The sequence below is a fragment of the Procambarus clarkii genome, chromosome 20 (assembly GCF_040958095.1).
Source record: "Procambarus clarkii isolate CNS0578487 chromosome 20, FALCON_Pclarkii_2.0, whole genome shotgun sequence".
NCBI lineage: Eukaryota > Metazoa > Arthropoda > Malacostraca > Decapoda > Cambaridae > Procambarus > Procambarus clarkii.
The window spans coordinates 23,995,882-24,009,261 of NC_091169.1; the positions used below are offsets into that span (position 1 = coordinate 23,995,882).

The 13,380-nt window shown below is 45.0% G+C and overlaps 1 protein-coding gene across 6 annotated transcripts in view; it reads left to right on the forward strand.

Annotated features, from left to right (window-relative positions):
* The first annotated feature begins 1,173 nt into the window (after positions 1-1,173).
* Positions 1,174-13,380, forward strand: part of LOC123755445 (SH2 domain-containing protein 4A) — a 77,533-nt gene continuing 65,326 nt past the window's right edge. For 5 of the 6 annotated variants that reach the window (XM_045738135.2, XM_069327727.1, XM_045738134.2 and 2 more), the window contains exon 1: positions 1,180-1,379. The gene's annotated coding sequence lies outside the window, so the exon portion shown is untranslated. Of the gene's footprint in view, positions 1,380-13,380 lie in introns of all 6 variants that reach the window. The other variant, XM_045738133.2, reaches the window with a different exon arrangement.

Consider the following 13,380-nt stretch of genomic DNA (forward strand, 5'->3'; position numbering starts at 1 on the left):
CTGCTGTTGCTGGTACTGCTGCGTCTGCTGGTACTGCTGCTGCGTCTGCTGGTACTGCTGTAGTTGTTGCTGCTGCTGCTGCGTCTGTTGGTACTTCTGCTGCTGCTGTTGTTAATGCTTCAAAGTTTGTAAGACAAACGGTGGAAGTGCCCTGTTCAAAACTATTACCCATGTTGCTTGACAAACGAACCCCTACCCTAATAAAAGGGGCCCGACAGCTGAGTGGACAGCACTCGGGATTCGTAGTCCTAAGGTTCTGGGTTCGATCCCAGGAAACAAATAGACAGTTTCTTTCACCCTGATGCCTCTGTTCACCTAGCAGTAAATAAGTACCTGGGAGTTAGACAGCTGTTATGGGCTAATTCCTTGGGATGTTTAACAAAAAAGAGGCCTGGTTAAGGACCGGGCCGCGGGGACGCTAAGCCCCGAAATCATCTCAAGATAACCTCAAAAAGATATTAGTTTTCCTTGGAACTCGACCTGCCAGTCGATTAGGAACCATGTGCCCAATTACTGCAAGGTGAACAGCTAAGGATTGGTGCCTAGTCAATCCTGGAAAGGACTCGAACCCATCTGTTGAGCATCGAGGCTGGCTTGAGTAACTCTCAATACGTTGTGGTCGGACATAGGTATATATGGGGCCTATAACAATGCCAGAGTTCAATCTCAGAGTGGGACAGATACGATTGGGCAAGTTACCTTTCACCTAATTTCTCTGTACACCTGACAGTAAAATAGGCACCAGGGAGATTTTTAACTCTTGGGTGCATTGTAAGTTACATCCAGGAGTTAAAACACTCCTGAATGCAACTTGCAAAGCCATCATAATATTATAAATATATATATATATATATAATATATATATATATATATATATATATATATATATATATATATATATATATATATATATATATATATATATATCAATGTGTCACTTATCTCTACCATTGTACCACTCATCTCCTCCAATGCACCAGTCTCTCCACCACTGTACCACTCACCACCACTGCACCACTCACCACCACTGTACCACTCACCACCACTGCACCACTCACCACCACTACACCACTGCACCACCACCACACCACCGTCATGTATCAAAGAACACCACACACAAGAAACCCCCAGCTTAAACCACGAGGTGGTAACTGAGGAGGGGATTGCCAGTGGCTTTAGTGGTAGTGACTGTCAGTGTTGCCTGAGGTGAGGTGGAGGGTGTGTCGCGCCTCGCCGCTCCCCGCCTTCACTGTGCTCATCTAACCCATCTCCTTTACCTCCTCACCGGGATATATCAGTGCTCTTATTATCCCTGGAACTTATACATCAAACTAGGATTTTTGTCGTTTCGTCTGTGGATAATAAAGAGCCATTTAAAGGTCAGTGTTTACTGTGGTAAACTGCGGTGTTTGTGGTTTGAGAGAATGGCTTGGTTCTGTTTTTCCTTGTTTGTTTACTGTGTTTGAAGTAAGGGTCTGATTGGCACTCGACAAATAGGTGATTTGCGAACTATTTTCATTTATATCTGAAGTTTCCTCGAGCGTCAGTTAATTCGTTAAATAACAATTAGTAAGTAATTGAATGTTTTAATCGTTTTCAGTTAATTTATTTTTCCGTAGAGAGAACTTGGGGATGAATCAGTAGAGTATATAATGCAATTGATTGATGCAGCATGGAATAGGCTAGTATAATGTAAGATAGTATAATGTAATCAGAAATTAACAATAATTATGTTACTTTCTGATTACATTTTTTTTGTGTGTGTGGGCAGGCAGTAGGGTTACTCAGTAGACAAAATATTGAAGTTCTGGCGAGGCAGGATCAGGTATAACATTTGGGGTTTACGGCTCATACTCGGTGATGATATGGAACATTTGTTTACTGAGAATTATATAAAATATATATAAATGTAATCATTTCCCCTGTACATTAATGTAAATCTCCAATTTTTATAAATCATTTAAAGAAAAATAAGTATAACATTCAGGGGTTTTAAAGATCATGTTCTGTGATAATGAAACACTTGTTCACTGAGAATTATAATGTAGTATTGCCTTGTAACACTTACGTATATATGATTTATATTGTATTTTCTTGAAGAAAAAAAGTATAATGTAATAGCAGGAGAGAAGGTAGTATGATGCAGTAGATAGGTAAAACACAAGATATGATAGTGTAAATTGGAAAGAATAATTCAATAGGTAGCTTTAGGATGTAACACTAGAAGCTTTAGGATGTAACACAAGGTTGTAGTAATAATGCTTAACTCCAACCACTGGTCAGTTTGGTTAGTTTAAACAAACCCTTGTCACGCCATGCAAGTGATGGCCTTGGGCGCTAATGGCGAATGAAAATAGAAGATATAATTCAAATAAACCTTATTGTAAATTAAGTTTACAGTCAACTTTAGATTTGTTGTTCAACACTTCATTGTTGTCGTTTTCCAGCACTGCAAAAGATAACAAAAGAATTCAAATAATTCCAAGGTTTTCAGTTTTCTCGTAAGGACAAAACTGAGGACACTGCAGGAAGTATATTGACATATACAAGTCTAACCTATGCTTGTACTAATCCAGCTATCGCACGTCAGTTGTAGGTAATCTGTTTTATAACTCTACAACCCTATTATCAAACCTTATATATATATACCAAGTTATTTTCTGAATGTAAATTTGTCCAAGTTGGAGCCATTGTTCCGTGTACTATTTTATGTTGATATAAATATCCCCTTGTGTCTTTTTATTTGTATGCTACAGTCAGTTTCTCCTTAGGCCTACGCGTCATATCTGTAGAGAATGTAAATCAAATCTTCATAATATTTTCATAGGCCCAAAGGGAGTTTTCTAATTGGTGTGATGAACTTTTTGACATCTTCTGTATACATTATCTTGTGGCGATACAAATTACGTATAGAACGGGCTTAGAAAATTTTGTTCAATTTTTTTTAGGGTTGGGAATATATTGCCTATACGTTTGTTATTTGTTATGGACAATATCAACAGGTGCGTTGTTGATGTCAGGGGCACTAGCCTAGTGCGCACGGGACACGATCGTCAGGAACTGGGTCGATTGTTCAATAAGTCTCTGAACTAACCCTGTCCATGGTGGAGGACAAAGGAAAATGTTTGCATTCTGGAGCCAGATTCACGAAAGCAGTTACGCAAACACTTACGAACGTGTACATCTTTCCTCAATCTTTGACGGCTTTGGTTACATTTATTAAACAGTTTACAAGCATGAAAACTTCCCACTCAACTGTTGTTATTGTTATAAACAGCCTCCTGGTGCTTCGGAGCTCATTAACTGTTTAATAATTGGAAACAAAGCCGCCAAAGATTGAGAAAAGATGTACAGGTTCGTAAGTGCTTGCGTAACTGCTTTTGTGAATTTGGCTCCTGGTTATCAAATCTGTCCTCTCAGTAGAACGTCGCATTTTGACGTATACTCTACATAAGGGACAACAATCGTCGTACTAGAAAATGGTAGTAACTCAGTGAAATTGACATACTGTCCCGTTTTTCTGTTTTGAGTCCTCTGGTATGTTAGGATAAGGGCTCTTTTAGTACGATGTTTTATATTATCATAAATGCGAGAATTAAAAATACAACAATGTGGAGAGGGTCGCCACGTGGTGTGATATAATACCAAGTACAATAGTTCACCTTGAGCGGTAGTCGTCGGGGAAGGCAGGTGAAGCAATTCTAGGCCACTCAGGGGCCAGATTCACAAAAGCACTTACGAACCTGTACATCTTTTCTCAATCTTTGGCGGCTTTGTTTCCGTTTATTAAACAGTTAATGAGCTCCGAAACACCAGGAGGTTGTTTATAACAAAAACAACAGTTGAACGGGAAGTTTTCCTGCTTGTAAACTGTTTAATAAATGTAACCAAAGCCGTCAAAGATTGAGGAAAGATGTGCACGTTCGTAAGTGCTTTCGTGAATCTGGCCCCAGGGGAGGTAGGGTATAGGGGTGACAAAGCCTCGTCAGTCAGTCAGTTAGTCCATGTCGTAAGTACCAGTGGGTGCCGGGTGGGCCTCGTCCATCCTGGGTCATGTGAGGGTCATCTCTATCCCTAGTGACCCTCCCCAGACCTGCGCGGAGGCTCTGCGCAAGAAGGCTGCGCACGGCCGCCATCCACCAATCAGCGGACAGTCCTGCCTAGGATCTGAAAATGTCTCCCTTGGCGGATCAAGTATAACATTTGGGGTTTATGGCTCATGCTCGGTGTTATGGAAAATGGGTTTACTGAGAATTGTATAAAATATATATATATATAAACGTAGTATTTCCCTTGTAAATATGACCTTTATATTGTTTATTACTTAATAAGGAAAAAACACATTTATCAACATGCTTGAATAAACTATATAATTTCCTCTAACCTCAATAATACAATTTACTCTTACAAATACAGCTTGATTATTAAACACTTAAAACCACCCTGACAAACTTTATAACGTAGCTCTACACACAATGAAATTTGTGAATAAATTTAGAACCTCGACATAGGCTAGACTTAATTTAGATACAATTTATAAACTCTTATGATCCATAATGCCCTTTTTTATAGAAAGAGGTCTACTTTTAACACTACCAAAGTGGGATTTGTAGTTTCGACAACCCCCCCCCCTACCCCCTCCCTTACTAAAGCCTCTCCTAAATATGAGAGTAGACTAGGCTTGCCTCATGCAACATATCAATAATGATTCACTCTCCAGAAGCCTAGAATTACTTTCACATGGCTTACTTTTACCAGTTGTCAAGCTGTATACATCCGTGAGCAGAAGAATTATGGAGAGAGAAAACGAAGTACAGCACTGTATCTGGGCTAAGCCTATCACAAAGGCGTAGTCATGTACCGAGAGATTTGAACCTCTCGGTTACAGTAGCACCAACATAATACCTTTGTTTTAATTAACATACTTGTGTACATGTTCATTTATATATAGCAATTCGAGGTTATATGAAGGGTTGCATAGTTTGGGTTAAGAGATAGTCATGTGGTACTCGATCTCCATCTCGCAGGAAGGTTAGTCATACAGAGTAGCCTACACGGGCAGAATTCGGATGCCTGCCTGAAGATAATTGAAGTCCCTGTCTCTCACACGCATTCTTTGAGTTGGGATTTCATCACTGTATTATACAAAACACGGAGAGATCATCATTAATCTTCATTTCCTGTTTACGTTCTTGTTTCCTGTTTTGTTAAGCTTGTGATTCTTTATGTTAGATTCTGATTAATATTACCAGCTATACAGAGCGGGTTCCTTTATGACTGTTTTTCGCCCTCACAATTGGTTTAGTATTAAAAGTCTCTTACTACTTTTCTGAGGATTGTGCTAGCTTTGTGTTCCTGTCGTCGGGGAGATAAGGATCGTTATCACCTCACGGAGGGGGGTTGAGGGGGAGTGGGGTCACGGGGGGTAGTAACTTGAAAGTGAAACTAAAAACTACAGACCAATTACCATTCTCTACCTTTCAATATGCTGCAATACATGTGAAGAACCTCACACGTACTCACAGCTCCCTGACGAGAGAGGCAAGTTTAGCATAGCTGCCAACACCCACACATCGTGTCAGCAAGGCGGACAGTCCGCCTCCTATCCTAATTTGCACTATTTCCCGTTTCTAAACCTTCACTCCTTTGTTTTATTGTTGCCACCAGAGGCGGCTAGTTTATTGTGCACCCCATATTCATCCCGTGAGCGGTAGTGCAAAAAAGGATTACAGAGGGCATAAAAGATCTTCAACAGACCTCAACGGAGATTATTACCTTAACAGTTTCATCTATCCTTCACACCTTATAATTATAATGTCAGGTATTTACAGAGAATGCTCAATTTCAACAGGCTCAAAGGGGAGCTGCTGTTTGTTATTATTTGTCTTCACAATACACTACTTGCTTCGTAATTTCATATGTACTGGAAGCGAAATATGGATATAGTGCAAGGATTTCAGATATTTAATTCTTTAGTAATAAGATGGATTACTGACGCGATTTCCTCCAGCGTCAGTTTAGATTTATCTCTAAATGGCTCAATTTCATTTCAGCCCAAAATATAATGCTCAAGTGTATGTGTCCGTCTTTGTTCACACACTTTGCACTTCACCTACATCCCTATACAAGCCCAGCTGCCAGAGATACTTGTAGCCAAGTTTTATTCGAGGTGTGACAACGTCTGTTAGTCTGCTGATGTTGTTACTTGCCCCAGACACATGTTTTACTTGACACATTTCGTTGTGATAAACAATGGACCTGCTCGTTCCTGTTTGCACTGTTCTACTTTCTTGAAATTCCCTTCACCTGTGCTTCTCCATACTCTTCCCCCCGCCCCCTAAACAAAAGTTACGGGAAGGAGGGGGAAGAGCGTGGATGGGGGCTGGGAGGGGACGCGGGAGAGTGCATGGGGGACTGGGAAGTGCTGGGGAGGGTGCTGCTCCCGAGCGAGGGGGTGACGTGGCCCGGAAGGTTGGATAGCGTAGTGGACACTTGTGGGTGATAAGGACGGCAGGCAGGCAGGAGGTGGTGATCTTTTAGGTGATTAATGGGGCCCTGCGGGGATGTGGCCCTTGATAAGTGGGCCCCGCGGGGATGTGCTGGGTGCCAGGTTCTTGGTGATGGGGAGACGAGCAGGAGTATCCAGGCATGATAGCTCGCCTTGCTATCATACCTGTACATGTTCTTGGTGATGGAGAGACGAGCAGGAGTATCCAGGTATGATAGCTCGCCTTGCCATCATACCTGTGTCCAGATGGACAATTAGGTATTCGTGGTTATTCGTATAATAAGTGATAATCACATCCTAGGTTAAAAATCTCTCACCTGTTCAGTGGTGTTGATATACAGGTGTTACACTCTGATCAGTCATGTACCTGACGTGGCTCTTGGAATAACCTCTGGAGATGGTAGAATAACCCTTAGTAGAGATGGTAACACTTTGTTCCCCCTCTTGCCCATACCTCCTCCCCTTCCCCCATGTTACGTAACACACAATGACTCGGTCGATTGATTTGATTGAGGAGGATTAAGCCACCCAAGTGGTGGCGCGGGCATGAGTAACTAACTGTCCTCCTACTCCAATTCGAGTATATGTATATTGAAGGTCTCTGGAAACGCACACAGGCACCGCTCCTGCGCCAGGTAAGTCCACTACGGGCTCACCATAGCCCGTGCTACATGGAACTTGTTCAGAGTAGCTGAATCTATAACAACAATAATCTGGAAACGTAAAGCTGTTGTGGTTGGCCCCCCCCCCTCCACACACACCTACACCTGACTACGTAATATTTTAAGGTAGTACTAAAATTAACCATACAAATTATTAAGTTCCAATAAGGTGCTCAGGTGTAAGAGACTTGCAGACCAAACATTGTGGCCGGTTTACCCCCTCTGCAGTTGACTAAAGCCCCAGGTCTACTGTTACACTACTGTGTAACTACAGTTCCAGTTGTACTGGAACTCGGTCGTGGTCAAAATTTTTAGTGTAGGGCTCAAAGCCTTTTTTTTTGGGGGGGGGGACGCCATTGGTCACTTAGCCCCAATGGCGCATGCATGCGCGTGTTCTCCGTGTACGCGCGCGCTACGTGACTGATACACTCACTCTTACTCTCACAATCTGTCATAATGTCATTCGAGTATCCAGGGGATCATGCAGGGTGGTTTCCTTGGTCCGGGTGTATTGACTATCAGAGTAAAGGTCGCCCATACAGCTGGAAAGGTCGCTCGAGCCGTGTAAAGATCACAAATATACTGGTAAAGGTCACCATACTTTTTTTACCCCACGGCATGAAAGAGGGGCGGGTGTTTGGGCGTCATTGTTTGGGGTTACGCCTGTTGGTATGTGTACTCGCTTAGTTGTGCTTGCGGGGGTTGAGCTTTAGCTCTTTGGTCCCGCCTCTCACCTGTCAGTCAACCGGTGTACAGGTTCCTGAGCCTACTGGGCTCTATCATATCTACATTTGAAACTGTGTATAGAGTCAGCCTCCACCACATCACTGCCTAATGCATTCCATCCATTAACGACTCTGACACTAAAAAGTGCTTTCTAATATCTCTATAGCTCAACTGGGTACTCAGTTTCCACTTGTGTCCCTTTGTGTTAAATAAATTGTCCTTATCTACCCTATCAATGCCTCTGAGAATCTTGTATGTAATGATCATGTCTCCCCTAACTCTTCTGTCCTCAAGCGACGTGAGGTTTAGTCCCCGTAGTCTCTCCTCTCCTCGTGTCTGTCTCCTTCCCTCGTCAGCCCCACCCCCTCGACCACCACTACCCACCATCACCTTCCCCCCTCACCACCGCCCATCATTGCTGGGGTTACCTATGCCTCCCAACCATAATTTCACAGAACCTTGATCCTGAACTCTGCAAGTTTCCTGTGTCCATTCCATGCTCTAGATTTTTCATTTTGTTTACTTGTATGTTTGTTCACTGTCTATTGTCGAATGGAATATTTGTGGCTTTGACAATTTTAATCTTGTCACAACTACATCTCTTTCACAACTACTAATCTCTTTCACAACTACATCTTGTGATCTCAAGAGTTTTGACGGCTTTGTGTGTGGCTCCAGGAGCCGAGTGCTCGTCCTGGGTACTTCTGCGTCTCTCTCCTCGCCTCCTGTCTCTGCTCGAGCCCCAAACTCTACTGCTCTCATGATCCGGAACAATGTTACCTTTGTCCACCTCCGTTTTTCAGTCGAACATTTCATTCTACTGCTACACGGATCTTTGTGAGTGAATGGTACACGATGGGTTCCAGTGATCTCGCTCCTCCACACTGCTCTTCCCAACCTATCCGATCTGACTCTCCCTTGAGCTTTCCTTTTTCACGACTTTTAATTAGACGACCACTGCCGTGCTCTCCCGCGCTTTTCCTTGATAATTCCTTCCTTCCTTCCCTGCCATGGTATGCGGGAGTGTTCCCGGGCAGCTCCGGTTCTGGTCGTGATGAAACTGGATTGGCACTGTTCAATCAGCTGTTCGCCTTCCTCCTAATTTCCTTACATAACTGTAACTGTTTCTCCCTTTCTCAACTCCAGTCTGCCCTCTCCCTCAGCAGGAGGGAGTGGGGGAGGTGCAAGTTGCGGAGAGATCAATAAATGTGGGGGCCAGTAACGAGCCCAGCACACTAACAGCCCTTCAAGTTAACGGTCCCCACAACCACCCAGCGAAAGTTGTTACCTACGGTTCAGCGAGGCCGCTCCTCCCGCCTCTCCTTCACCCCCCATCGACCAGAGGAGCACACTGGCCGATGGTTAAATACTCCAAGTCAAACAGTTAGGTAGCGGCCGGCTTTGTAAAGATGGCAGACCTGCTCCTGCCTGGGTGCGGGTATGTCTTGCCTTCTCATTGTTTGCTGCTCTCGCTCCTTGTCACCACCTGTTGTTTGCTGTTGTCACCTGTGAGTAATTAGTGGCGGTTAGCAGGTGGTTGTTGGCCAACATGGCGGGTGGTGACGGTACCAGAGCCCTCTTGAGCAGGGCGGCTGGTGAAGGATCATAGGCTGTATGGAGAGATCTTCCCTCTCTATCCTCTCTCCTCTTCCCTCTCGTCCAGGTCGGGTCCCTGACGAAGGGAATGTCAAGCCCGGGTCGTCCTTGACCGGGGGGGGGGGGGGTGGCAAGCAGCCCGGGTCGTCCTTGATGAGAGGCTGAGGGTTGTATAGTGCGTGCATCAAGCACATTAATAACCTTTCACGCCTTGCATAGTCACCCCTGAATGGTCTTCCCGCCACTCTCTCTCTCTTGCCAAGATTTACCTTTATCAGTTCATGGAGTTATTTTAAGCATCTTATCTCCCCTCCATTCCCCTCTGCCCCTAACCCCCTCCCCTCATTGTGCACCTCATATTCATCCTGTGAGACGTAGCGCAAAAAAGCAACACAGAGGGCACAAAAAGTCTTTATCAGACCTCAACGGAGATTATTACATTAACGATCACGTCTATCCTGCACACCTCATAATTATAAAATCAACTAGTTACAGACATTGTTCCATTTCAATAGCTATATTTCCAGTTAATCATTACACATTAATAGTAGATCTTGTCACTAATACATAACTGTTTTAGGTGTGGAGATATTACCGGGTCATAGGGGAGCTGTTTGTTATTATAAGTCTTCACACTACACTGCTTGTTCCACAAGCTCATGTCATCTATCTCCTGGAAGCGAAACATGGATACTGTGCAAGTACGTCAGATTTTCTATCCTTAGTAATAAAATAGTTTTTGGCATTTCATGCAGCGTGAGTTTAGGTTTATCTCTAAATGGCTCAATTTTATCTAAGATAAAAGTGCTCAAGCGTGTGTGTCCCTGTCTTTGTCCACACACTTTACACTTAACATCATTTAGACTCCTGTACAAGCCCAACTGCCAGAAATACCTTTAGCCAAATCGTATTCGAGCTGTGACAACGTCTGTTAGTCTGCTGATGTTGTTGCTTGCCCCTTACACATGTTTTACTTTACATATTTCATTGTGATGAACAATGTACCTGTTAGTTCCAGTTTGCCAGAGCAGCGCTGTCCGAGGCCCTAGACGGCTACCGCACTTGGAGACCGTATTTGTGGATCTTTCCTTGTTATTGCAGCGGCCATCTCTGCCCGGGGCCTGGCCGGCTGGGGGTGGTGCCTTTCTCACACCCTGCGGTCTGTGGCAAGACTTGCCATGTAGAACGACGGTGCGGTTTGGGGGCGACACTTGCCATGTTGGGGGGACGGAGGGAAAGAGCATTTTGGATAAAAGTTGGTATATATGAAGATGAGGTTTTATCACGAGTGACGGACGATCTTTCGATAAGGTTGAAGGTTGGCTTCTTTTAGTGGTGGGTTATCGTGTCCTGCACGGAGCTCTCACGTCTGGCGAGATGTTGGGGGGAGGGTGTCCACTGGCCAGGTGCTGGGAGGGGGTGTCCACCTCTGGCCAGGTGCTGGGAGGGGGTGTCCACCTCTGGCCAGGTGCTGGGAGGGGGTGTCCACCTCTGGCCGGGTGCTGGGAGGGTGTCCACTGGCCAGGTGCTGGGAGGTGGGGTAGGCCACGTAAGGACTGGAGAAAAAGTCTTTACTATGGTCCACCAACACAGAGCGGCCATGCACCCCCACATGCCCATCCCACCAGCAGGTAGCCTTGAGGTCACAGGTTCTGCAATATTGCAACACCCGCAAGCTGGAACACCAACTTGTATCCTAAAAGTGTGTGTGTGTTTGTCATTCGGCTGTTTCTAGCGTTACTTTATGATGAACGTGTCAAAATCATTGTACCACGCCCAGTGAACACAATCTTCGCATTTCTTAATGGTATCGTCTATAGCGGGGTTGCTATCTGTGTTTCAGGAGAAAAGTGTTAGAGTTTACCTTTGATTTTTTTCCTCTTGGTCACAACAATGAGGTTCCCGCCCAGCCTGGCATCAACACGGGAAGTTGCCATGAATTTATGAGGCGTTGCCACAGTGTGGTCGATGTTTCATCACCCAGCTGATGGTGCAGTGATATCCAGAGACTCGCTCTACAGTGAAGTGTTTACAGTGCAGGCGAGGAGTCACAATAACCTGGCTGAAGTGTGTTGACCAGACCACACTAGAAAGTGAAGGGACGACGACGTTTCGGTCCGTCATGGACCATTCTCAAGTCGATGTTTACAATGTTAAAGGAGCTAATAACATTGATGTAGAGGATGGTTACCGTGTTGCTGGGTTTGAAGGGCTGTGGACGGGAGCTGGAGGTGTCATTTGTATACGGATCAAGACTAAGACGACTTAAAATGTGTACAATGCTGTAGGCTTTCGTCCTCCATCTCTCTCCCTCCCGTGCTTTCTCCATCTCCCTCTCTCCTGCCTCTCCCACCATCTCTTCCCCTCTGAGTGTTCGCTGGGTGACCAATTTGTATGGTGAGAATTGCCTATGGAAATTAAGTTAGGGGGATGGGCGTGATTCGATTAGAAATTGCCGCTGAAGGTGAAGGTGGCCTGGAGAGGAGGAAGCTGGCGGCCGTTGAAGATATTGTCTCAGCCATGTTTAGTTCACCTGACGGGGAAACGTGGCGCCCCCCAGACTCAGTACGCTCTAATATCAGGGAGAAGTACGTCCCCACTCCACGTCATCGCCAGTCCTGAAACACAGCGAATGTAACACAAATCCAATAAATACAAGCTAACCTATGGGTGGCCTCGGGTTCCCACGACCCCCCGCCCACGGGCGTGGCTGTAGCTGTGTGTGTGTGTGTGTGTGTGTGTGTGTGTGTGTGTGTGTGTGTGTGTGTGTGTGTGTGTGTGTGTGTGTGTGTGTGTGTGCGCGTGCGTGCGTGTGCGTGCGTGTGCGTGCGTGTGTGTGTGTGTGTGTGTGTGTGTGTGTGTGTGTGTGTGTGTGTGTGTTTCACAAGACGCTGGTGACCAAACTGTGTCCAGGCCTCCAGGGCCAGAGGGTACAGTCTCTGTACACACACTACCTGCACTCTTAGGGGGGGGAGGTATTCTTACCGGGATGCTAGTTGCAAGGGGGGGGGGGTGTTAACGAGGTGCTAGTTAGGGGAGAGTATTCCTGGGAAGGGGGGGGGGAGACGGACACAGTATATGGTTTATTTAACGGTAAGATTTAAGTTTTGACGACTAATTTGTATTCAAAATACATAATTTGTATATTATCAGTGCTAGGGGTTGTTATCCCTGCTGTAATTGTATGTCTATTGACTGGCTGAGGCCTCTTCTGCCTGCTTAATTACCCGTCATTAACACCAGTCTAGTTGTTGTTATAGATTCAGCTACTCGGAACAAGTTCCAAGTAGCACGGGCTATGGTGAGCCCTTAACTTACCTGGCACAGGAGCGGGGCAAGTAGCACGGGCTATGGTGAGCCCTTAACTTACCCGGCACAGGAGCGGGGCAAGTAGCACGGACTATGGTGAGCCCGTAGTGGACTTACCTGGCACAGGAGCGGTGCCCTGCTCGACCAGTCTAGCTGGGGACGGCACTATGTAGCTTCATGCAGTGTACGAAACTGTAAATGATCTATGTCGTTCAGGTCCTCTTGACGTTATCTTGGGATGATTTCAGGACGATAAAACGACGACGTTTCGATCCGTCTTGGACAATTATCAAGACGACGAAACGTGGTGGTCGTCTCATCTTCCGGTGTGTAGTTTAGTTCAAGTATGTTTATTGAGACAAGAAAACTACATCTTAAAGAGATAGAGTAGTTAGGCTGTTTCTACCCTCCTGTGGTGTAGTTCTCATACCACTTTAGTTCTGCGCAATTACTCTTTTAGGAATTTTGAATTATAGAACAAGATGGTTTTTATGGCAAGACTTGCCTATGATTTGGGGGGGGGGAGATGGAGATTTTTGTGGGATTTGTTATAGAGCAAAATTAGGTTCCCAGATGTAT